Raw genomic sequence first — 24,887 nt, forward strand, 5'->3', positions numbered from 1 at the left:
AGTAACTTGCACTCTAAAGTTGAGGAAAACAAAGCTCACAATGGACATTTGCTTGAGCCAAACAGAAAGCATCAGCATGGGGATCTGAACCCAGGTCTGCTTAGTTATAAGACAGCTCTGTTCTCTGGTTCCTTTTGTCTGGCCATTTTTACATATTCAAGTTCAGCACTGGTAGTGGCTAAAATGCACCAAAGTGTCCTTACCCACTTCGGCCAGCCGCTTCTTGTCCCTACCCTCACCACACCCTCAATGAACATTTTAACCAGTTTCTTGTTGCGCTGGATAGCTTTAGTATCAACTCAACACACCTGGGTTGAAGGAGCCTCAGTTGGGGAATTGTCTCCATCGGACTGGCCTGTGGCTGTATTTGTGGGGTATTTTCTTGACTATTGAGTGATATGAGAGGGCTCAACCCCCTGTGGGCGGTGCCACCACTGGGCAAATGGTCCCATATTGTATAAGAAGGCAGGCTGAGCACCAACCAGGGGAGCAAGCCAGTAAGCAGCGTTCCTCCGCGGCCTGTGCTCCAGTTCCTGCTTCCAGGTTCCTCCCTCAGTGACGACTGTGACCTGGGGGATGTAAGCCAAATAAACCCTTTCCTCCCCAAGTTGGTTTTGTTCAGAGTGTTTTGTCATAGCAATGGAGAATCAAGCTAGAATACTGTGTAGGTGTTGCCCAGGCTAGTTATCTGTTGGCTGTTGCCTGCCTACCATCCCTTCTTGTTTCTTCTTTTGATGAAAGCTTAGAACCCTGTTTTCTCTCTTTCCTCTAAAGATGGAGCCAAGCACACTCAACTGGCTCAGGCCAAAGCAAGCCCAGCCACAGTGAATAGTTAAGGTAAGGACATGGATCCCTCCTCATCTAAGATAATGAGTTTGGGGGCTTTGGTTTGAATTACTGGGGAAGAGATGTCTGTCTGCTTGGGGTTGCTAAGGAGATAGAATGAGATTGGGGTGGCCCGTGATCATCCCTGCCTGTCTCTGGGGAGAACTTGCTATAGAATGAAGTCAACTCAGAGAAAGCAGAGTCAAGATCTGGAAACAGGCCAGCACTTGGCTCCTTTCCTTGTTGCTCTCAGCATTGAGTTCAGACGTTTGTGGTGGCCCCTGTCCTTTATTACCAAATCCACAAGCAAAGAAAATTCCGTACAACCCAATGAGTCCTAGTTCATACATTCACCTATCTTTTCTTTGATTTCTTAGAGTCTGGGGCTAAAACCTGGGTAAAACCTGTCATGTCACCCAGCACCCAAATATTCACTAGCTCCCTATCTTTCCATCAGGGGACGACAGCCATGAAGAATGCAGGAGTCTCAGACCCAGGGTCCTCTCTGCCGTTCAATCCACGATCTTCCTTGGTGAAACTGGGACAGGCTAAGAAACGTTTCTTTGTTCATATTGAGGAGAAGGACTTATAACATCAGGTATTTTTTAAACTTTTCTCTCATATGAACTCCTAGAAGAAAGGGCTATGGTAGGAAATTAGGAATCTTTCTTTGAAATAAGCTAAACTCTCTCTCATTGTGCTTCTAAGTAAAATAAAAATGGCTGTGAAATTATCTGGGAAGGATGATTTAAACCTTAAAATGATAACAAAGGGGGAAATTGAGTAGAACTTTACAACATATTGCTACCTACAGGAAAGGCAAGATGTTGAATGAGATTGATGGCATCCTATCAGGCAAGTATATTAAAATCATATACACAGAGAAAATAACCAAACATACATTAGGGACAAATATTTAAAACGTTACAATAGGTGCTTGGGGGGGCGCTGAGAATAAGGACTGCGGGTGTGGGAGTAGGGAGATTAAATGAAATAAAGAAGTTTTGCATAAGTCAGTGATCCTGATGCTGCCCTGCAATTCGGGGTGTGTGGGTGTCTCAGCTTTCTGTATCTGAAGTTGCTGATTAGAATGGAAGGAAGGAAGAACCCCAAAATATCAACCACAGTTGTTCTTGGGTTGCCAGGAAAAAAGAAACTCAAGACAGTTTAGTTAAAAGAAGGTTCACTGGGGGCTGGAGAGATGGCTCAGTGGTTAAGAGCACTGACTGCTCTTGCAAAGGACTGGAGTTTGACTCTTAACACCCACATGGCAACTAACAACCCTCTGTAACTCTAGTTCCAGGAGATCTGATGCCCTCATATGACCTCTGCAGGCATCGCCCAACATGGGTGCACTTACATACATGCAGGCAATACACTCATACACACAAAATAAATATAATAAATAAAATATTTTTAAAAGTTCAGTTTATGGACACACTTGTAGTGAGTGTAGGCTGGACCCAAGGAGTTGTGATTTTATGGTGAGGGGGATATTCTCACATCGTTATCAGAACAGATACTCTCCCAGACTTGCCTCTCTACCCATCTCCTGGTCCACCCCTGAAGCTCCATCACCTTTGCTCATTCATCCCCTCCTATAAACTAGGCTACAGTGGCTTCACCTTGGGACCCCCATATTCACCGTGGGTCCACACATCTACAGAGTCTAGCAAGTCTTCCTTCTTCTACGTGACTTCCTCTATCACTCTTCTAAACTGGGGAGCTCTAGATGTAACTAGCCCACATGAATCAGCAATTTACCCTGTTTAAGCAGCTCTGTTGGTAGAGAAAAAAGAAAGAAGTGGATGAAAGGGAAACAAATCTGGGGCTAGAAGCTAAGAAGGAAAAGATTAGAATATCTTGTACAGACTGTCCCTCAATGTTGGGATTAAGGATAATGATATTTCTTTCCTATTTTTTAGCATTATTCACTTTTCCTAAAGTAACAGGAGCTGGGGATGAAATGATTAGTTCTTAAAGGTACAGGCTTTGCGGTAGGACAAACGTATTCAAATCCTTACTCCTCTATCTCTTAGCTGTGTGACTTGAGCTTATACACTGAATCTCTCTGGGTTCCATTTTCCTCAGGTAAATTTGATCTGGGGGTGTTAACTTTCTCAAATGTTATTTTAATCATTGGGACTAATGTAAGTAAATAATCTGAGCAGGGTCACATCATGATAAGCACTCAAGAGATGCTATTACACATTATAGTTAAATGGGCATTTTTATAGTTAAAATTATTTTGCAAAAAAAAAGAAAGGAAAACCCTCTCAGCCACGTGTCAGTCATAACTGAGCTGGGCATACCAGACTCTGTTGCTATGGCTGTTTTCCTACCCTACTCCTCTGTGGAATACAGTATTTATCTGTGCTGGAAATGGCTGTTGGAAATTGCCACTGTGTACCCAGTCACCTCCCCCATGCAGAATCAATAAACTGAGACACTCCTTCTTCCTCACAGTCCTCATCTACTAGCCCTAATTGACCATTACTAGGCATGCTCAGAGGGTCCCTGGGCTCACATGTTAATTGACTGCATACCCACTTAATGGGAAACTCCCCAATTCCCCAAGCTTGAGCAAGCTGTTAGCGCTCTCCTCACCCAGTGCATTCTGGGAGCCCGGGGAAGCAAGAAGGTCAGCAGGTGGTACATCTGATCAATTAATTAGGAACATGTTGAGAGGGTTGACTCCAATCCTACCTAATCGCATAATTAAGCTGCACCCATCCCCCACCCCAACTCCTTGTTCAAAGGGCTCTTCCCAGCCCAGTGGCATCCATGTTTGTTGGGGGAAGACATAAGCCTTGCTGGGGTCTGTCCATTGCAGAGACAGCCCCTCCCGGATGGCTGGCTGCTCTGCAGTTTTAAATTGGTTTTAGTTTTTTCTAAGTTGGGGAATGGGGAGAGCCTTTTCCTCATTTCTGGGGCTGAAAACTTTGGCTGGGAAAATGGTCCTTCAGAGGATCTGAGAAGGAAAGTGGACAAACTTCAAGCAAAGGCAGAGTGACATGGTGGGATGGAACCAGAGCAAGAAGGAGGCCAAATGGAGGACAACGGGGGGCGGGGGCGGGGAGGACAAATAAGAACAAAGTATATATGGAAATGCCATAATGAATCCCGCTGCTTTGCATGCTAACTTAAAAGTAAGTTCCATGAGGATTAAGGGAAAGAATAGAGTGGAATGAAGCTTTTTCACGGAGAAAAGCCTCCCAAGGCACTGGCTGCACAAGGTCTGCCCATCTCATCCCCTGGAAATGCTCGAGTGGATGGGGCTGGGTTTTCCTCCTGCCCATACCCACCCCAGAACCCTGGGTTTTGTTATGCCATCCATGTGTGCAAGTAAAACAAGATGTCTTTCCAAGTTTCCCCTGAGTAGAAGTGGCCACAGGGCAGTTTTGTCCAATGAGTCTTTAGTAGTTTTAGTAGTCTACCTACCACAGGTAAAGCCAGGCCCCCAGGAGGCTTCCTGCCTCTACCATTCTCATTTTCTCTTCCTGAACATAAACGCAATGCCTGGGAATACAGCACTTATTTTGTGACCATGAAGAAACAGTGATGATGACTAATCAAGGCAGCAATAAATAATCCTCTAAGGATGACTGGGCTGAAAATGGAAGGAACCTGGTTTCCCAGTGGCACCATGAAGACCCCTGGCAGCCTCAGTCACCTCTCTGGATTTCTCTGGATTTCTTTTTCCAGAACATGGATTCAGGGAAATGTGTGGAAACTGAGGCCAATGGTATTAAGTATTATCTGCTTATTGGTTGTCTCCCGATTGGCTGGTTCCTCCAATGGGTGGGGCCTGACACGGAGTGGGAACTAGGAAGAGAAGCTGGGAGCCATCTTGGGATCGAAGCCAGGAGCCCCCGTAGAGTATGATGGTGTAGGAAACTTTCAGCCAGCACAGCAACTCAAAGACAGAATGGATTGATTCCCTGAGGACCTGGGGCAAGATCACTGGCCCAGGAGGCGTGAGGGAATGCTAGTGGGGCTATGGGCGTGGCTCGGTCTGATAAGGCGGGCTCCGAGTCGCAGTGGCGTGAGGCTAGGCACTGGGTACTAGTTCCTTTGTGAGTTAATTAACTCACATAAAATATATTACATGGTTTGTCTGATCGTGCAGGAGACCCAGAGAGAATTTTATTCACCAAGAATATTAGTGAGGCCATGTGGTCAACTCTGATCTGTAGCTGAACACATTCTTAAAGGACACAGATGATGACATTAACCTGCTGCCTAGATGCATTCTTGCATAATCGTAACAATCCATACCAACATGTAATGAGCATGGGCTTTGCATACCATCTTAGTCAGCTTTATATTACTGTGATGAAGTACTTAAATCATCAGCTTATATGATGAGAAAAACTTTATGTGGGCTCACAGTTTGGGAGGTTTCAAGCCATGACTGATCGGCACCATTGCTTTGAATCTGTGGTGACACATCATGGTAAGGGTGGTAATGGTGGTGGAGGACGCTTGTTAACTTCATAGCAGCCAGAAAGCTAAAGAATAAGACTGGTATCCCACAATTGCCTTTGCGGACACATGCCAAATACCCTAAAACCTTCCACTGGGCCCCACCTCTTAAAGGTTACACTGCATCCCAATTGGATCAAGCTGATGACCAACCCTTTAGGGGCATGGGCCTTTTGGAGGTATGCAAACTATAGTGTATAGGATTAATGGGGAGATCATGTAAGATAAAGTATTTGAAACTCAGTACAGAGGTAGACCCATAGTGTACATAAATCTTGACTTTTATTAAAAATTGGGATTGGGGCTTGTGCTGGATAGCTGTAGTTGTCAACTTGACACACCTGGGTGGAGGGAACCTCAACTGAGGAATTTTCTCCAATGGACTGGCCTGTGGCCATGTCTGTGAGCGCATTTTCTTGATTGTTGAGTGATGTGGGAGGGCCCATTGTGGGCATTGTCACCCAGGGGCAGGTGGTCCTGTGTTGGATATGAAAGCAGGCTGAGCACAGACCAGAGAGCAAACCAATAAGAGCATTCCTCCATGGTCTGTGCTCCAGGTTCCTGCCCTGAGTTCCTGCCTTGGCTTTCCTTGACAATGGACGCTAAGTTGTATGCCAAATAAACCCTTTCTTCCCCAAGTTTGTTTTGGTGTTTTTATCACAGCAATAGAAAGTAACTGGGACAGGATTGGAGAGATAACTTAGTCAGCAAAGTGCTTATCTTGCAAACATGAGGACCTGAGTTCAACCCTCAGAACCAACATAAAAATTGAGTGTAGTAATGCATGCTTATAAATCTCAGAACTGAAGATATGGAGAGAGGAGGGTCCCTGGGGCTGACAGGCCAGCCAGTCTAGACTACTTGGTGAGTTCCAAGCTACTGAGAGAACTTGTCTCAAAAAAAGGGAACAGCTCCTGAGGAACAATACCCCAGCTCATCCTCTAACCACCATACAGCAACATGCACACATACAAACACATATAAACACACAGATACATGTACATACATACACACACATACCAAGAAATTGAGGCCAAGAGAATTTACAAGGCTTATCAAAAAAATGTGAAAGGAATATGGAAAGAGGAAGCCAACTCTAAGATTTAGGGAACCATAAAAGAAGCAACAGCATCCGTCCTGGACTTGGAAACCTGCCCAGTGATGAGAGCTCCTGCACCTGCCTTTACAGGTGACTTGTGTGACCTCAGGCAAGCTACTTGCCCCCTTGGAACCCCAGTTTCCTCTTCTGTAAAATGAGTGTTAATGTAGTATGTTCACAAAAAGGCTTAATATGTGTGTGCTTTGCACAGAGGTGGTTAATTCCACCTGCAAAAGCTGGGTATCTTAAAGGACAGAATCCCTCTGAGCCCTGAGAAAGGTTGCATAAGATAACAGTCCTGTCTGTCTCAAAGGTATGTTCCAGCATAAGCTGGAAAAGCAAGAAGAGGCACTCAGCACATTCCTCACTTTGATAAAAGTCTCTGAGAGGCTGTAAATTACCAAATCCTTGTTTCAGCTAAATCAAACCTACTGCAGATTCCATTGGCATTTAATACTGATATTATAGCCCCCAGGAATAACAAGTGAAAGTAATTAAGTTTAATGATTTCAACGAAGCCAATATGCTTGATTGCAGTGTGTATGCCTAATTATCTTCTGTTTTTTGTTGTTGTTGTGCATGGTATAAATAAGGCCTATTTCTGGGAAAATAGGCACTAATTTTAAGATGTATTAGAGAAAGTTGCCTGTGCAGCACCTTTCTGAAGAGCTTGGTTGCTCGCTTGAAACACTGAGTTTGGAGAAAGTCACTTGGCTTGCCAAAATGGGCCAAGGAGGGAAGATGGAGTGCTCAGTCTCTGAACTGTGAGGGAAACTAGCCATAGCAGAGGAGGATTCTTCTCCAGTAAGAGGACAGAACTTCCATCCCCACCTTTGACTTGGAATTTGAGCAGGATTTGAGAGAAAGTATGCCATGCTTCACCTAGAAAAAGGAAGTAGATACCGGGCATGGTGGCATGTGCCTTTAATCCCAGTCCTTGGCACAAAAAAGCGCTGTGAGATCAAGGCCAGCCTGGTTTACATAGTGAGTTCCTGGTGGGCTGGGACTAGGGAGACCATGTCAGAAAAAAAAGGAGGTAGAACAGGATAGAAGCATCATAGGCCTGGGGGTTAGGAAGTCTTGAATGGGGCTACAGAGATGATTCCTTCAGTAACTGCTTACCATGCAACTATGAGTTGAGATCCCCAGCATCCAGCATGTATTGTGGGGAGGTGGAGTCAAGAGACTCTTTAGAGCTTGCTGGCTAGCCAGCCTAGACAATTAGTGAGTTCCAGTTTCAGTGAGAGACCCGTCTCCAAAAATAAAGTTGCAGAACAACTGAGGAAGACACTCAGTGTTAACCTATATCTGAACATACATGTGCACACACACACACACACACACACACACACACACACACAGTGCCATGAATGTCTGCCTTTGCAATCTTGTGTTTTGCATTGACACCATGACTCAGCTAGCCTGCTGGTCTCAGGTGCAGAATGAGACACACGTAAGAGCTGCTTTGTCAAGGCCAGCCTGGATCAGCTGATCCCAGTCAAACCACAAGCCTGTGAGCTGAACATATCTTCATCACTGAGTTATTTATTAGAGGCCCATTGAAATTTTATTTCTTATGTAGCATAAGGACTTTCATATAAAACCTTTGATTATAAAACTTTGGAAACACTCCTGAGATTTTTGTAAAAATAAGCATTTCTTGAAGGAAGTTTTATAGTTTTTAGAGGATTCTTTTTTAAATTTTAATTGAATTGTTGTCTATTTCATACAGAAAATCTTCTTATACCTCACTCCCCTTCAACACCCTCCCATAGCCCCCCCACCCCCGCTGGAGTTCATATATTCTGTCGTTTGTGTTAAGGCCTATCATATAAAGTTAGTGTGTGTCCCTCAGTGCAAGTTCATCCACCTGGGTCTAGAAGTCAGCATAACTAGAGTCTCTGCCTTTGAAAAGATCAGCTCTTCCTCATCAAGCAGTAATCAGCTACCAATAATTTTTTGACTAAGATTGGGGCCTACTACTCATTTCCACAGTTCTGTGCTGGGTTTTTGTCTGCCTAAGTTTGCATGGGTCTTGTGCATGCTGACACCATTGCTGTAGGTTTGTATGAGAAGGGTCCCAGGAGCCTATAGGACTATTTCCATCCTATACCTCCTCCCTGGTTCTTACAATCTTTCTGCACTTCTTCCTCAATGGTCCCTAAGCCATGGGTGGGTGGATTTTAATGTAGGAATCCTGTCCAAGGACCCACACTCTGCAGATGCTTATTCTCTGCCTTTTGGCCATTTGTGTTCCTGTCCCTCTGTTGCATGAGGGAGCTTCATTGATGAGAGTTGAAAGATGCATTAGTGTTCTCTCCATCCCTTGTTCTATGTTCCATGAGCCTTAGGTGTAGAGGTTGCATCCTAGATGTGCCACTTAGACTTGGGCTATTCACAATCTCTGTGTGCGACCAGTTGTAGAACTTTGTAATTATTTCTGTCTCTTGAAAAAGAATCTTCTTTGATGGATGGTGACTGGAATACTTGTCTATAAATTTAGGGATCCATATTTTGTACATAATAAGAAATTATATGTCTCTAAGTCTGTGACAATCTTGGAGCTTTCTCTAAGATCTATGACCTCTCCAGCTATGTGTATTTGGCTAGATTTACAGTACCACACATGAGTTTCCTCCCAGTGAGTAGATTAGGTAGCTGTTGGTTACCCCCCCCGCCAGATAAAAGTGCCACTACAACACCAAACTCATTTGCTGTGCTAGTAAGGATTCTTGAAACTAGGTATGATTCGAGAAAATTAAAAACTTCTTTTAGCAGTATATTATGTTGGTGAGCTTTCCTCTGCTGTGACAAAATACATGAGAAAATCCACCGAGAGACTACTTGGTTCTATGTTTCTGGGCCTATGATGAACATCATGACAGGGAGCATGAGGTGAGCAGAGCTGCTCACTTCATGGCTGGCAAGAAGCAACAAGAGTGATTGCATTTGTGACAAAGCCTCTTCCCTGAAACCTATGAATCCATCCATGAGGATTGCTGAGGTGAAAGCCTTCATGATCCAGTCACCTCCCAGAGGCCTTAACTACAAACACAAGCATTCAGTGCATGAGCTTTGAGGGTGTGTGTGTGTGAGAGAGAGAGAGAGAGAGAGAGAGAGAGAGAGAGAGAGGAGTGGGGAGACAGAGACAGATACAAAGACAGAAAGACAGACACAGAGACACAAAGATGTGTGTGCATATGTGTGAGAAAGTGGACATGCATGCCTGTGCACCTGTGGAGCCGAGATCCACTTTAGGTGTCGTCCCCTATAACACTCCACATTATTTTCTGAGATGCTGTCTCACCAAACCTGGAACTGGTTATTTTGTCTAGGCTGGCTGGTCAGTGAGCCCCAAGGATCCACTTGTCTCTGCCTTTCTAACTCACAGCACTGGGGTCGCCGGCATGTACCACCAATTCCAGCTTTTATGTGGATACTAGGGCTCTGAATGTTCCTCATGCTTGTGCTCTTTACCCACTGAGCCTTCTCCCCAGCCCACTTTAGGGATATATTTTAGATTCAAATATAACCAGCAACTACCTGTACCCAAGGAAGTCAAAACTTCTAAGATGTCCATGACTTTTCTCTTTCACTTCACACTGTCTCCTCCTGACTCCTATTGATAGCTAGTAAATTGACACTGGCCATTATAGGGGTAATGTATGCCATATAGATTGACAAACACTACAATTCCAGGCTTCTGCTGTCCCCTGAGAAATCCAACTTACCAGCATCCTGTGTTCCCTACAGTCAAGTCATCTTGTACTTTGCCATCAGCAGCCACTCTTGCAAGTGGTCCCTCTTCCCTGTCTTTATAAGAGCTTCTCATTGTCTTTGCACAGGGGTAACCTGGGGCTGCACAGTGAATGTCAGAGTTAAATAGTCTATGTAAGCTTAGCCCTCAGAGTTGTGTGATTCTAACAAGTTTCTTAAACTTTCTTGTTGTGTGTGTCTGTGCTTGTATCTGTGCACACGCATCATAAATATGTATGTGACACGCATGTCAAGGCTAGAGGTCAATGTCAGATATCTTTCTCAATTGCTCTCCACCTTATTTTTTGAGTCAGGATCTCTCACTGAACTTGAGGCTTACCAGTTCAGCTAGAGTGGCTGGCCAGTGACCCCCAGGGATTCTCCTGTCTCCATTTTCTGAGTACTGGGAACACAAGCACATGTTGTCATGTCCAGCAAGCTCCTAAACTGTCTAAGTTTCAGTCTCCACATCTGTGAAATGGAAATAACAGGAAATATCTAATTCTCATGGTTATTAGAAATCAATGAAATCACCCAAGCAAAATAGGTAGCAAGCTACCTGTCAGCTCCTGAGCCAACCGTGAGTGACAGCATTCATGGCTTGGCACATCTCGCATCATCTCTGCCTTGTTATTTGCAGTTCCTTCCAACTCTCCTCCCTCTTATTGTTTTGGCCTCTTTCATTCCGTCTTCCTCGATTATCAGAGACAACTTGTAAAGCCATAAATATGACTATATTCTATTCTTAAAACCTTGTTATGGTTTGAGTCTGGAGTGTCCCCCACAGATATTGTTTTAGAGGCTGTGGAGTCTTAAGGGAGTGAGCCCTGGCTGGTGGAAGTAGGTCACTAGAGGTGGACCTTTAACCATCATGCCTGCTCCTGGTTCCAGCCTGTGCTGTCTTGTGTGTTGCCATTTGAGGACTTACCAGCTCATGCTCCCACCACCATAAGGAACTAAAATCTCTCTAAAATCATCAGCAAAATAAACCTTTCCTCCCTCAAGTGGTTTCTGCAAGATATTTCAGTCATAGTGGTCAGGTTATGTTGAGAGTGAAAGGGTAGGTGGGTAGAAGGGATGGCATTTCACAGGGCTCAGAAATACGGAAGGAAGGATTAATGCCTGAAAGGGTGGCTCTAGGGTCAGAAGACTGATGCTGGAATGAATAGAAGAGTGGAGCAGACCACAAAGGGAAAGATGAATATCAGGAAGACAGAAGAATTGGCCTAAGTTCACCATGTCCTTCCCTCTGATCTTTCCTGTCCTAGAAAGGGCTCTGTCCATGCACACCTGGTGAGACACCAGCTGAGAATGCTGTGGGACCCAGGGATCCTTCTGCTTCCTGACTCCCAGTGTCCTTCCCTCCTCCCTTCTTAACTGTAGTTTATCACTAAACGAGTCTCTGGTCAGTGGCCAGTTTCCAATGAACTGATGACTTCCATCTTCTTCCAGAAGCTGTATCTTAGTAACTAATAGTCATCAAGCACTTGCTGTATACTAATTACATAACTAATTTATCACCTCATTAATAATGTCACAATAAGACAGGCATTCTTGATTATCCAGAATGACCCAGTGAGAAAAGTAGCCTGCTACCAAACCTGACAACCTTGGACTCACATGGTGGAAGGAGAAACTCCTGCAAGTTGTCCTCTGACCTCCACATGTGCGCCATGGTGCATGAACCTCCACACATACATACATACACACACATACATACACACACACACAAATAAATAAGTGTGATTTTTAAAATTAATTCTAAAGATGAAGAACAGGATCATAGAAAGCTAAGCAATTTTCCTAAAGTTACATAACTACAAATGGTGGATTCCAGATTAAACTCAAACCATCAGTTCCCAAGATCTGCATTCATAATGAATAAACTATTTTTTGTTTTATTTTATCAATTTTTCATTTTTGAGACAGGGACTTTTACTGTAACTCAGGCTGACCCCAGAACTCACTATGTAGCTCAAACTAGCCTTGACCTTCCGGCCTCAACCTCCCAAGTGCTAGGATTACAGGTATGAACCACCACACCTGTCTATGCTATAAATCTGATCTTCACAGCTGTTTCTGCTGTTAGCTCCACTCCCCACATTTGGATGGATCTGTGAATATCCATGACAACCATGATCATGTTGTCCTTCTGACATTACTGAAGGCATTTCTTACACCTATTTGTTTATACAATAGCCCCGAGAAGCTACTGAGTACAGGCTACAGAAAACATCACCATTATCAGTCTGTACTGAAGGCCAAAAGGATGCCTGCACATGGACATAGTAATTAAATGACGTTGTGGACAACCATGACACTTAGCTCATCTGACAATGTGTTCTAGCACATTCTGAATCTGGATATGCCAAGATTCTAACTCCAGTGCTGCTGTCTCCTTAAAAGGCACAACCTTCACCAATACTTCACGCTTCTGAACCTCAATTTTCTTGTATGCAAAATGGAAAGAATAATAACAGCTAATAGGAATGGGTGTAAAAATTGAATGAGATCATCTGTGTAAAGGGCTTAGTATCATTTGAAATACACAATTGAAAGTTACTGTGGTAGTTGTTATGTGCTGACTGGAACAGACACATGATAAAGTATAAATACTGTTTGGCAAGAAAGGCTAAGTTCTTTAGTGGTGTGTGTGTGTGTGTGTGTGTGTGTGTGTGTGTGTGTCTGTGTCTGTGTGTCTGTGTGTGTGTCTATGTGTCTGTGTGTGTGTGTCTGTGTCTGTGTCTGTGTGTGTGTGTCTGTGTGTCTGTGTCTGTGTCTATGTGTCTGTGTGTGTCTGTGTCTGTGTCTGTGTGTGAATGTGTGTCTGTGCAAGCAAAGTGAAAAGAACTTGCAAACTTTGACTGGAGACCCAAGTTCCTCACTGTCTTGCTCTTTTCCCCTTTCCAAAACCTCCCCAAAGTTTTCCAGAGCTTCCCAAAGTCCTCTTGCCAAAGGATATCTGGGGGAGCACTTCCCTCCAGCCTGATTAGCTTCCCCTTATTAACTGACAGGGTTCGATACTATTTAATTTCTTCAGGAGGAACTGGTTCAGAAATCGAGGTTGTTTAATTTCTGAGAGGCAGCTGAAAGGCTGCCTTTCCAGAACAATCTTTCTGTCATCCACCCCACTGAAAATGAAAAATGCAGCAGTTCATACAATGGCTTCAAGGTTATCTGAGACCACCTTTCCAAAGCAGAGGAGAAATCTTTCTATGGGAGTTTAATTAGGTCAAGTACAACTAATTCTTCCTATGGTACTTATTCCATTTCCTTTCCTTTCCTTTCTGTAATTACTTCCAGGGCAATGCTTCTCTCACACACAAATGGAGCTGAAGAAAGCCCTGTGATTATCCTTTATTTCTCCTTCATGCAAGAAAGAAGGGGGTGACCACTGCATTCAGTCGATGTAAATCAGAGGGCTATGGTCCTAATAGCCCTCTACACCAGAGCAGCGGCATTGCTATAGGAGTGTGTACAAATGTGGGGGTGGGGTTCTGGTGCAATCTTAACGCCATGACACAAGTTTCCCCTGCACTGTGTCTACAGATGATGACTTGGCATCAGAACAAAGGGAAATAATTCATGCCCATGCTGTCAATCAATAAACATGATTCCAATGCCAACCAAAGTCTCAGCAGGGTGTTAGGTAGACAGAAATACAGGTTGCAAAGGAGATAAAGGAACTCGGGTTTGTCAAAGCAGCTCATTAGGAGACAAAATAAATTAACAATACCCAGTTTGATGCTGGAAAAGCAAAGGCTTTGCATATAGGAGTGCTGGGTGGGGGTAACGAGAGCGTGTCCCAGAGAAGGGAAGGCTTGAGTTCACCTTGGAAGCTCCAATAAGATTCAGATAATTTATCCACCTACAAATAAATTTATAGCAAGTGCCACGAAGGAGCAAGGACTTGTCTAGGTACTGTAGATGTTGTATTTTGTTTTCCTGACATTTTAGTCCTAAGGGAGAGATGCTGTCATTGACTCCACTCTACAGACGAGAAAACTAAGGTCCAGAGATATTACATAAGCTGCTCAAGGGCAAATTAAAGGGACAGAGCTGGAAACCAAACTGAGATTTCTAACCTCAGAACCCAAGCAGGAGAGAGGAAGCTGGGAATGTTAATGTGTGCCTGTAATCCTAGTACTCAGGAGACTGAGGCAGGAGGCTCATGAGTTAGAGGCCAACCTGGGCTATATTGTCAGATGTCATCTCAAAGAAAAAGTAAAATAGAACCGACTGGATGGGGAGAGACATGAGGGTTGTTTCCTGGACAGGAAAAAAAGAAATTGGAGCTGAAATTAATAAAGTGCCCACAGACCAGGCTCTGTGGTAAGTGTTTCTCCCCAGATATGTCTAGGTTCACTATGTTGTCACTGCGTGTGGTTTGCTTGTTTTGTTATTTATCAGTCTCTTCCCTCTAAAATGTGAACTCCAAGAAAAGAAGGAGATGCCCAGCTTGACTACTGCAGATTATGCAGCACAGGGCTCCTGACTGGCAGGTAGATGGTGATCAACAAGAAGTTTGAAATGCCTGGCAGAGGCTCACTCCCTGAGAACCAAGGAGAGGAAGCATGCCCGTGGCTGTTCTGAGTCCCACCCATCATCAGCACCTAGGACAGCACCCATAGCCCAAAGAAGCTGCTCCTCACTGTTTCATTTTGGAGTCATGGTCTCATGTAGCTCAAGGCTAGCCTCTAACTCACTGTGCAGTTGAGGATAACTTTGAACTCTTAATCCTCCTGTCTCCATCTCCAAAGTGCTGATTACAGGCATGTGCTACCCTGCCTGACTTTTTTCTCTACGACTATAGTATGAGAGGAGAGGAGAAGGAAGAGACAAGGGGTGGAGAACAGAGGGAACGAGAGAGGGACCCTTAGATCAGAGGGACACTGGTCTGTTTAATAGAATACAGATTCAAATCAGCTGACTTGTTATTCCTCATTATTGATGCACAGCTACACTGTGAAAGACTGTGACAGAGAAAACTCACTGTCCCGAGTCCATCTTCAGGAAAAGCCAAAAGCCTGGCTGTTCCATGGTCCTGATGGCCCCCTCTGTGCCTGTCTCCGAGGCCTGGCCAGAATGGAAAATATCCTTAGGACTTTACGGATTTCACTACCAACTTGGATTCCCTTTTCATTAATTCATGTTTTCCAAGGGAATATTTATTCAGGTAGTCTGTGTTCAAGCAATTATTGAAATTATGCCTAATTATGAAATGGTGGTAAATAATAATCTCTTAGCTACAACAACATGCACTATTTCTGTGGTGGAGAAGGATTCTATGCAATTTACCAGGCAGCATCCTCATGTAAGAGTACTGATTATGAAGAGGGAAAACACTGCTTTGAATATTTGCTTGTGTTATAACTACTTCTACTTAACTGCTATGCAGGAAAAATGCCGTATCTTTTTCTCCAGCCTTGAAACTCCACTCTTTGAATAATGATTACCATTATTGCTATTAATAATAGCTACTCTTAATTTAGTTCTCACCATGTGCCAGATCCACTTTAAATCCAATTAAAATTCAGTGCTAGCTTGGGTGTCTTCAGAGACCAAGAAAGTGTGAAAAATGGCTGGAGCCGGCTGGGTTTAGAAAGACAGTAGGGAGGAGTGGGGTGTGTGGCAAACTGTAGCTTGCATGCTCTTTCTATAGGACCCATCTCTCACTCAGCTGATACCAAAGATTCCCATGTATGGATACAAGAATGATGCTTCCAGGTCTGACATTTTTTTCACAAGTCATAAACAGGGATTTTAATGGAAAATTTCCAGATTTTTTTTAACCACTATGTCTATGTAACTCTCCAGTCTCATGTATCACCCACTAAATATCTCTGAGAAGACTGGTCTTTGAATAGGGACTCCATTAATTTTGCTGACTATGCCATGAGAGAAGGAAAGGAAAAATTGCACAGAGCCAATGTGGATGCTTTAAAGGCCAGTTTTTCATTTTTACTTAGTATCTCACGGAGATGATTTCAGGGAACAAGGAACTATTCCAAGAGGTCTGGTTGGAGGAGAAAGGTGCATAAAGGGTACCAATGGAGTCACTGGCAGCTCAGAGAAGGGGCAGAAACAGACAAGCCAGAGTCATGAGGAAAAGCCCCTGTCCTCCCTTCCTCAGTTTGAAGGGAAGAGGGTGTATTTGTTTTTCTGTTGCTGTGATAAAATACCTTGAAAAAACAGCTAAAAGGAGGAAAGGTTAATTGTGGCTCCTACTTCCAAAGGGATGGAGTTCATCATGGTGAGGAAGACATAATGGCAGGAGCACGAAGCCAGCTTGTCACATTGCAACAGCAATTAGGAACAGGGAGTGATCAAGAAGTGGGACCAGGCTATAGAACCTCAAATCCCACCCCCAGGGACATGCTTCCTCCAGCAAAGCTCCACCTCCTATAGGTTCCATAACCTTCCCAAACAGCTCGACAAGCTGAGGGCTGTGTTCAAACACTTGAACCTGTGAGGGACATTTCATGTTTACACAACAACAGGGAGTCCCTTGGGGCTGGTGAAGATAGAGATCTAAAGAGAAAGAGTGTTAGGTTGCCCAAGTCAGAGCACCCACATCAGCAGGAACGAACGAGGCTATACCTTTGTTCCATGTAATAGGGAGGTGAAGCCTTATGCTCTTACAACCTCAGTTTAAATGTCCCAGTTCAGGGAAGTCAAATCACCAACTTCTGATGTCTTGAGAGTCCTGACTTGTCAAACCCTCAACTTCTTTTCTGTAACACATCACCTAGTAGTATCAGAACCACCTCTCTCACAAATATGAGAGCAGAGGTTTTGTCTGTCTCATTTACTACTGTATCACTTCCATAGCACACACAGTGCTTGACACATAGTAGGGCTTCAGTAAGAGGGAACAAGTGAGTGAACAGTCTCGACCTTAGGCATGAGTTCTTTCATTACACAAATGCCTCACCTGTGAAATGGAGGTCATAATAGCACCTCTTAGAATTGTCGTTTCCTCTTATTATTGTGCACTGAAAACGTGAGTATTCTGTCCACAGCTGAAAATTCAACCAGCCATGGAAGGAAAATATGCAAAAAAGTTACATCTGCAATGAACATGTACAAACCTTTTTCCTTTCACCCCCTAAACAATACAGCATAACAACTGCATTGCATTTGGATTTATATGCAGTCCAGAGATGATTTAAGTGCACAGAAGGATGGGCTTACCAGCATGCTGGCTGGGCTTACTACCATGCTACTTCATAAAAGGGACTTGAGTATCCATGGAGTTTGATATCTGTAGTGGGACCAGGGTCCCATCTTCAGTGAAAACTGTTTTATCTGTTCTCTGCAGCAGTCATATAAGTTGGTAGTATTTTTATCCCAGCTTTTTTTACTGAGGAAATCCCTACTTAAGAGGTTAAATGACTTGCTCAGGGTTACACAGTGAGGAAGTGACATGGAAAATTCCACCAGAACTGTCTGACTTGGTGTCACCTTCCTCATAGGAATTCAGGAGAAAACCATTGCTATAGTTTAGACCTGGAATGTGCCCTTAAAGGCCCATGTGCCAAAGGCTTAATCTCCAGTTTTATGTTATTGGGAACTAGTGCACCTTTACGAGATGGGACTGATCCACAGGCCATTGGGGGTGTGCCACTGAAGGGGGTAGTTGGACCCCAGATCCTTCCTCTTCCTCCTCCCATTCTTCAATCATGCACTGAGCCTTGCTGTGCCACACACTCCCCAGTATGCTGTACTGTCCCAACAGAGAGTCCCAAAAGCAGCAGGCCTGTGGGCTGAAACTTCCAATACCATGAGCAAAATCACACCTTTTCCTTTGATAAATCTGATCATCACAGATGGTTGTTACAGTAATGGAAGGCTGACTAACACAGACTTTCTGTTAGTGGAGACCAAGGCAAAGTTCACAAAGTAGGTGCATTGCTGTGGGTCTTGAAAGGTAGATTTGAATCTGGAAGGTAGAAGAAGTAGAGACAGTCTATATGAAAGAGCTAAATCAGGTGAAAACCCCAGAATAATAGATCAAGAATCACTTAAGATAAAGGGGGTCCTGAGGAAGGATGGGTCCATACTGCAAAATCTTTTGAGTTACAACATCCTCTCAGCAATTGTTTACTGGTGACTGCCACATGCTGCACTGTGCCAGGAGCCAGGGGGTGGAGCATTCTCACTTCCTGCTCCTTCAGCATGCGATCTACTCCCCTATCCTGACTCCACTGCCCTGCGGCAAAGGCCACAGGAAGTAGGCAAGAAATGACTGTGAAAGGCTCAAGTGGTAATTTAATTTCTCTCCTCTGTTCTGCTATATTGGACTTATTACAGTAATTAAAAACACCAGTCTAAACTGGATTTTGTAGAAAGAGAATCCACTGACTTGGGAAAGAGAAGAGTTGAGGGATTGTCTGGCCCTACTGACTTCTGGAGCTCTACAGTGTCACCAGGATAGGGTGTCCCTCAACTCTGTGACCCTCCTTCAGGCAGACTGCCCACTCATTTCAGCACGGTGCTTATCCCTCCTCAGTTCACATCTTGTGTTAAAAGCTCCTTTCCAGGAAATGAACCCGAGTTTGAGCTCAACTGATAGTCCAGAAAGTGATCAGATACTCATCATCAAATCAGTAACCACACCCATAATTAAGACACACTCCCTCTGACACATCACACATCACACACACACACACACACACACACACACACACACACACACACAGAGTCACACATTTCTCTAGCTCCCACAAGGGGACAAAATTCAAACTAAGAGTTAAAATAGTTCTTCAAATATTAACTTCAGAGCTAAGTTTACTAGAAGAATGGTAACAAAAAGCATAACAGTGCATGCTCACTGAGATGAGGCCTGTGAGCTTAAAAATTCTCACATAATCAAAAATCACATTGTAAGGCCAGGCATGGTGGTACATGCCTTTAATCCCAGCACTCAGGAGTCAGAGGCAGGTGCTATTAGTTTGAGGCCAACCTGGGATGGTCTACATCGGGAGTTCCAGGCAAGCTGGGACTACATAGTAAAACCCTGTCTCGAAGAAACAAGCAAAAAGCACAGTATAATCCTATGGTTTTAGGGCACTGAAGAACGTCAGACTTGTAGAGCCAAAGTTACAGAGATTTGAGGGAGATGTTTCAGTAACAAAAAGGTGTGTGTGTGTGTGTATGTGTGTGTGTGTGTATTATTGTGCATGTGTGTGCATATGTGGGTAAGTACACACACACATATGCCAAAGCCAGAGGTCAACATCATGTGTCTTCCTCTATAGCTGTCTGCTGCATTTCTGAGAGTCTCTCACTGCACCTGGAGCCCATCCATTCCAATTCCACCATGACTGGCCAGCATGCTCCCAGGACCTGCCTGCTGAGCACTGGGTTACAGGAGTGGACTGCCATACCTGGCATGTCACATGGGTGCTGAGGATCTAAACTCAGGTCCTCATGCTTGCACAACAGGCACTTTACCCACAGAGCCATCTCCCCAGCCCCAAGGTCTTCTTTTACAAGTAGGCTGTTTACATTGTCATTACAACTACAAAACTGATAGGAATGAAACTTGGTACCACTGAGAGAATCTTGAACAGCACTGAGATTAGACTCAAATCAGTGGGTTCCAAGAACCATGGCTTTGTGTTCCCAGCTATACCTTCAGTCTCCAGGAGAGCTCTTAAAGCTGTTGATGCCTAGACTGAGCCCACAGGGATTCTGGCTTAATTTGTCTATAGTATGGCCTTGATGTGGATTTTGCTGTTGCCTTATTTGGCTTTTGTTTTGCAGTGCTGGAGAGATATAGCCCAGGGCCTTTGCACATTAATCAAGCACTCCACCACTGAGCTACATCCCAAGCTCTGTGTGTGTGTGTTGTGTGCATTGTGTGCTGTTGTTGTTTTAACAGTGGTTCTCAACTTTTGTTGCAATTAAATCACCTAGAGAGGGTTTGTGGGGTTTTTTGTTTTGTTTTGCGGGGGGGGGGAGTCTGTTAATGTGTATGAGTGTTTTGCTTGCATGGATGTAAGTGCACCTGTGCATGCAATGCCTGTGGAGATCAGAAGAGGGCATCAGATCCCCTGGAAGTGGAGTTAAGGATGGTTGTTAACCTCCATGAGGGTTCTGGGAACTGATCCCAGGTCCTCTGCAAGTCAGTTTAGAACAAGAGCATAAAGTGCCTGCCATGGAAGCTTGAGGACCTGATTTAGGATTGCCAGAACCCATGTTAAAACTGGGCATGGAAACACGTGCCTGTGACCCCAGGTTGGGAGGAGGGGTGGTGGAGACAGGTGGATCCCTGAAGCTCATTAGCCAGTCAGCCTACCCAAACTGATGCATTTTTGGTTCAGTAAGAGACACTGTCTTAAAAATAAAGCTGGAGAGAGATTGGGGAAAGACACCTGAGATCGTCAACCTCGAGCCTCCTCATGCTTGCACACATGTGCATTGTACACCCGGACAAATAACATGACACACACATACAACACCACACACAAAATAAAAAAATAAATTTAAAAACACTTTTAACATCCAGGCTACAACACAGACCAGTTGCACCAGAATTCAGGGAGGTGAAATGCAGGCACTGGTATACTATGAAGGATCTGTGAGCAGCACAGACAACAGTCAAAGGGACACATGAGAACACATTCCCAGCAGCCATACAATCGCTGTATAAAGCAGTGGGGTGGCCTTTTACAATGTGCAACTTCTCAGACCCGTGTTTCCATTCCTAGTATATACAACAGGAGTGTAAGTGAGGCAAGCCGTGTCCACTGATAGCATCAGATCTATTTGCCACTATGAACACCTGCCTGGACTGGAACTAATTTCTGTGGTTCACAGTATTGTCAATCAGCTGGGTTAAGATTTACATTAGGAACTAATGTTTAATAAAGACTTGGTTTGTGCCAGGCATTGTTCTGAGCAGATGATTTGGACACAGAAGGACTAAGTAACTGGCCCAGAATGGAGTGAATCAGCATTTGGGACTCAGCAACCTGGCTACCAAGCCTGCACATTTAGGCTCCACATGGTAGGAAGCCTGGCCAGAAGTTCATGTTATAACTGCCCTGAGAACAGTCATGACTTGAAGGCTTTGTCCTCTGTGTTCCCGTTAGAGAAAATAGTGGGTGACCTCCGGGCTGGTGGCCTTTCAGCGTCAATCCACGATCCCTTTCGTCCTCCAACTCAGATTATCTGATGAAGGTTGAAACATGCTTCAGAAGAGGCCCGAGATGGAGGATGGATATTCAACACTCCATACCTCAACATCTTTACTTCAGAGGAATTTCCCCTCTCCACCTTTGTCTGGTGACCCGCAACTTCATTTCCAGTCATCAACTCAGGCTCATTACCTCCTCCGAGGATCATTTCTGACTGATTCCTTTCCACTCCTGGATGAAGTCTCTGGTTAAGAGTTGCACTCCACGGAAGGGGCTGCACTTGCTCAGCAATGCCACCTCAATGAATAATTTGGATTGTGCAAAGATATTTCTCAGAGTTTGGAAGGCTTAGGATGTTCATGAAAATATGAATGTCTCTGCGTAATACACAGAAGGATCTTGGATTCAGCTGAGTAAAAGAGGAGCAAGGATGTGAAGAGATTCTCAAGGGTGGAAGATGCCAGGGCTGCTGGACAGAGGATGTGAAGATACTGTTGGCCAATGAGATGTTCTTCCTACACCTTGACAAGTCTAACAAACAATCTTGAAATAAGGATATCTAGTTGTTCATCTTAAACCATTGGCTGTGCTGCAATTTAACTCCTCATTCAACAAAAATATTCAGGAAACCTTGACTTTGTGCAGTTCCTCAGCTGATAGACATTTGGGAGAAGCTGGAGAAAGACGCTTTGTTGAATATTTGGCCTAATGCAAGAGGAGAGAGGAGCACAGCCCAGAAAGCAGGAGATAAATGCTCCTCATGGTAATGGAAATTCTAGCTGGAGACACAAACATAAGTGAAAGGATTTAAGAAAATCTTGGGGAAGTCTAACCCGATAGCAAGGCCTGCAGTTGGAGATGTAAGGGTGCTATTTAATTCCTCAAAGATGAGGCGACTCTAGCTATTATTTACACAAAGTCTCTTTTAATGAAGGTTTCCCAAAGGCACCAACCTCTCTTATGTGAATTGCCAGCATTATACAGGAATCCTTTATGAGCAAATTTTAAATGGTCTTAATTCTGGCCATGCTGAAAATTCTAACATCTCCAGACTTTTCCAATTCTCTTTTTATTCTCTTGTTTTTCTGTGTTGTCCCTGTTTCCTGAAACACAGTTGCCCATCATCTTTACCTATTTTCATATCTTCAGCTTCAGAGCTCACATTAACTGTGGCTTCCTCTGATATATTGACAATGATGCTTTAGATGACCATAAAAAGAAATAAAACTCAAAATGGCTTTAACAATGGGGTGTCTGCTGCTGTATTACATACCTTTTGTTTCACCTCTGATCTTCTCAATGGATGTTTGAGTTCTTCTTGCCAGTTGGCCAACAGCCAAACAAGGGAAGTGCGATACCGATGAAGCTCATTTCTGAGCACGTGAGGAAGTAGAGCTGCCACTACACGAAGGGGAAACGATGGGCATGGATTAGGAACTCACAAGCGGCTACGGTTGCTTAGCCCTGCTCATTCACTAGCCCTGGAGTTTTTTCAGAAAGTTTATCTGGCTGCTGTCTTAAAGGGGTCCCTGTAATGGATTGGAATATATGCTTTCTCTCAAGGAATAAATGAGGATTGTCCTGTTCTCGAAAGTGGAGGTCAAGGGCTCAGGACATGGCTCAGTCGGTAAAGCGCTTTCCTTTCAAGCACAAGGACCTGAGTTAGATGGCCAGAGCCCATATTAAAGTCATGGTGGTGTATAGCTATAATCCCAGCTCTGGAGAAATGAAGACAAGTAGATGCCTGGGCTTGCTGACAAGCCAGCTTAGGCTGCTTGGCGAGGTCCAGGTCAGTGGGAGATCCTGGTTTTTTTTAAATATTTTATTTATTATTTTTATTTTATGTGTATGAGTGTATTGCCTGCATGTATGTGAGTGCACCTGTGTCATGCAATGCCATGGAGGTCAGAAGAGGGCTTTGGATTCCCCTGGAACTAGAGTTAAGGACAGTTTGTAGCTGCCATGTGGGTGCTGGGAATCAAACCTGGGTCCTCTGCCAGAGCAGTCAGTGCTCTTAACCACTGAGCCTGCTTTTTAAAAAATAAAAATAAAAAAGCACCAGAGCAATGACAACCAAGGTGGTCCTCTGGTGTTCATACACACACACACACACACACACACACACACACCACAAAAGTGGTGGTCAAGAAGGAATTTGATTGTCACCTGACTCCAGCATTGATATTCCATCAGAATCAGGTGCAGCCTAATTGTACTTCATTTCCTCCCCACACACTACTACTACACATATTTTTCATCTCCCAAATTGTCTTGCTCATGTTGAGCTGTGAGACCTAAGCTAGTATCCATGTGAGAAAAATCTAGAATTTTGAGGCAATTAGTGGGAGATGGGAGTTGACAGGGAAATTATCCCCTTCTTTCCCCCAATGCGTGGCTTCGTGGGGGTAGTGGCAGCCAACTTGACAATGCTTTCTAATTATGGCTCTTCCTCCTTATAGAAGTTCTCTCTCTCTCTCTCTCTCTCTCTCTCTCTCTCTCTCCCTCTCCCTCTCCCTCTCCCCCTCCCTCCCTTCCATCTCTCCCTCCTTCCCTTCCTCCCTCCCTTCTTCAGTTCTTCCTTCCCTCCCTCAGTCCCTCTCTCTGTTTCTCTCTCTCTTTTTCTTTGTACCCTCTAACAACTTTTTGCCTCCCAGACAAATATACTTTTTAAAAGCAAACCCAGTAGCAATAGCCACACATAGCAAGAGGCATGGAGACAGGAATGCCCAGAGTTCACATAGATATGTGCTTTGGCTCCATCTTTAATGTGGTAAGCTCTGTCTTCACACTTCTTTCAGGATTCACACTTCTCTCTGATACAGTGACTCCAGGACTTTATTTGTAATGAGCAATCTTTTTTATAGCAAATCAGCAAATAAACTATATCAGGATGCTATTAAGTACATATTTATTTTCATTTTTTATTTTTTGAAAATTTCACACATATTATATGTACCTTATTTCCACCCCTCCTATTCTCCCTCCAACTCCTTCCATGCCCCCACTCCCTCTGTTTGCCGCCCTCTTTGATTATTATTGTTACATATACATGCATACATTTATAAATATACATTTATACATATATAATACACAGAGTTTAAGGTGGTGCTTGTGTTTAGGGCTGGTCACTTGGGACTGGATCATCAATGGCTCTCTTAGCAACTATTGATTGTCTGTAGCTCTTCATTTAGAGACAGGACCCTGTGAAATTTCCCCATCCACATTGGCATGTCAACTGGTACTATAGAATTGGCAAAAGGAAATAAATTTCTTAATCAAAGTGCAATTTATTCCTTGGGATTGGAGACGATCCATTGTCCCCTGATTCACAGTCCTCAACAAAACCAAGTTTTGTGATCAAGAAAAAAGCAAAGGACTTAGAAAGATTGCTCAGTGGTTAAGAGCACTAATTGCTCTTCCAGAGGATCCAGGTTCAGTTCCCAGATCCAACATGGCAGTTAACAACCATCCATAACTTCAGTTCCAGGAGATCCGATGCCCTCTTCTGACTTCTGTGGGCATTGTACACCACTGGTGCACTTACATACAAGCAGGCAAATACTCATACACATAAATTT

Source organism: Nannospalax galili, unplaced genomic scaffold (genome assembly GCF_000622305.1).
Source record: "Nannospalax galili isolate Female #2095 unplaced genomic scaffold, S.galili_v1.0 scaffold381, whole genome shotgun sequence".
NCBI lineage: Eukaryota > Metazoa > Chordata > Mammalia > Rodentia > Spalacidae > Nannospalax > Nannospalax galili.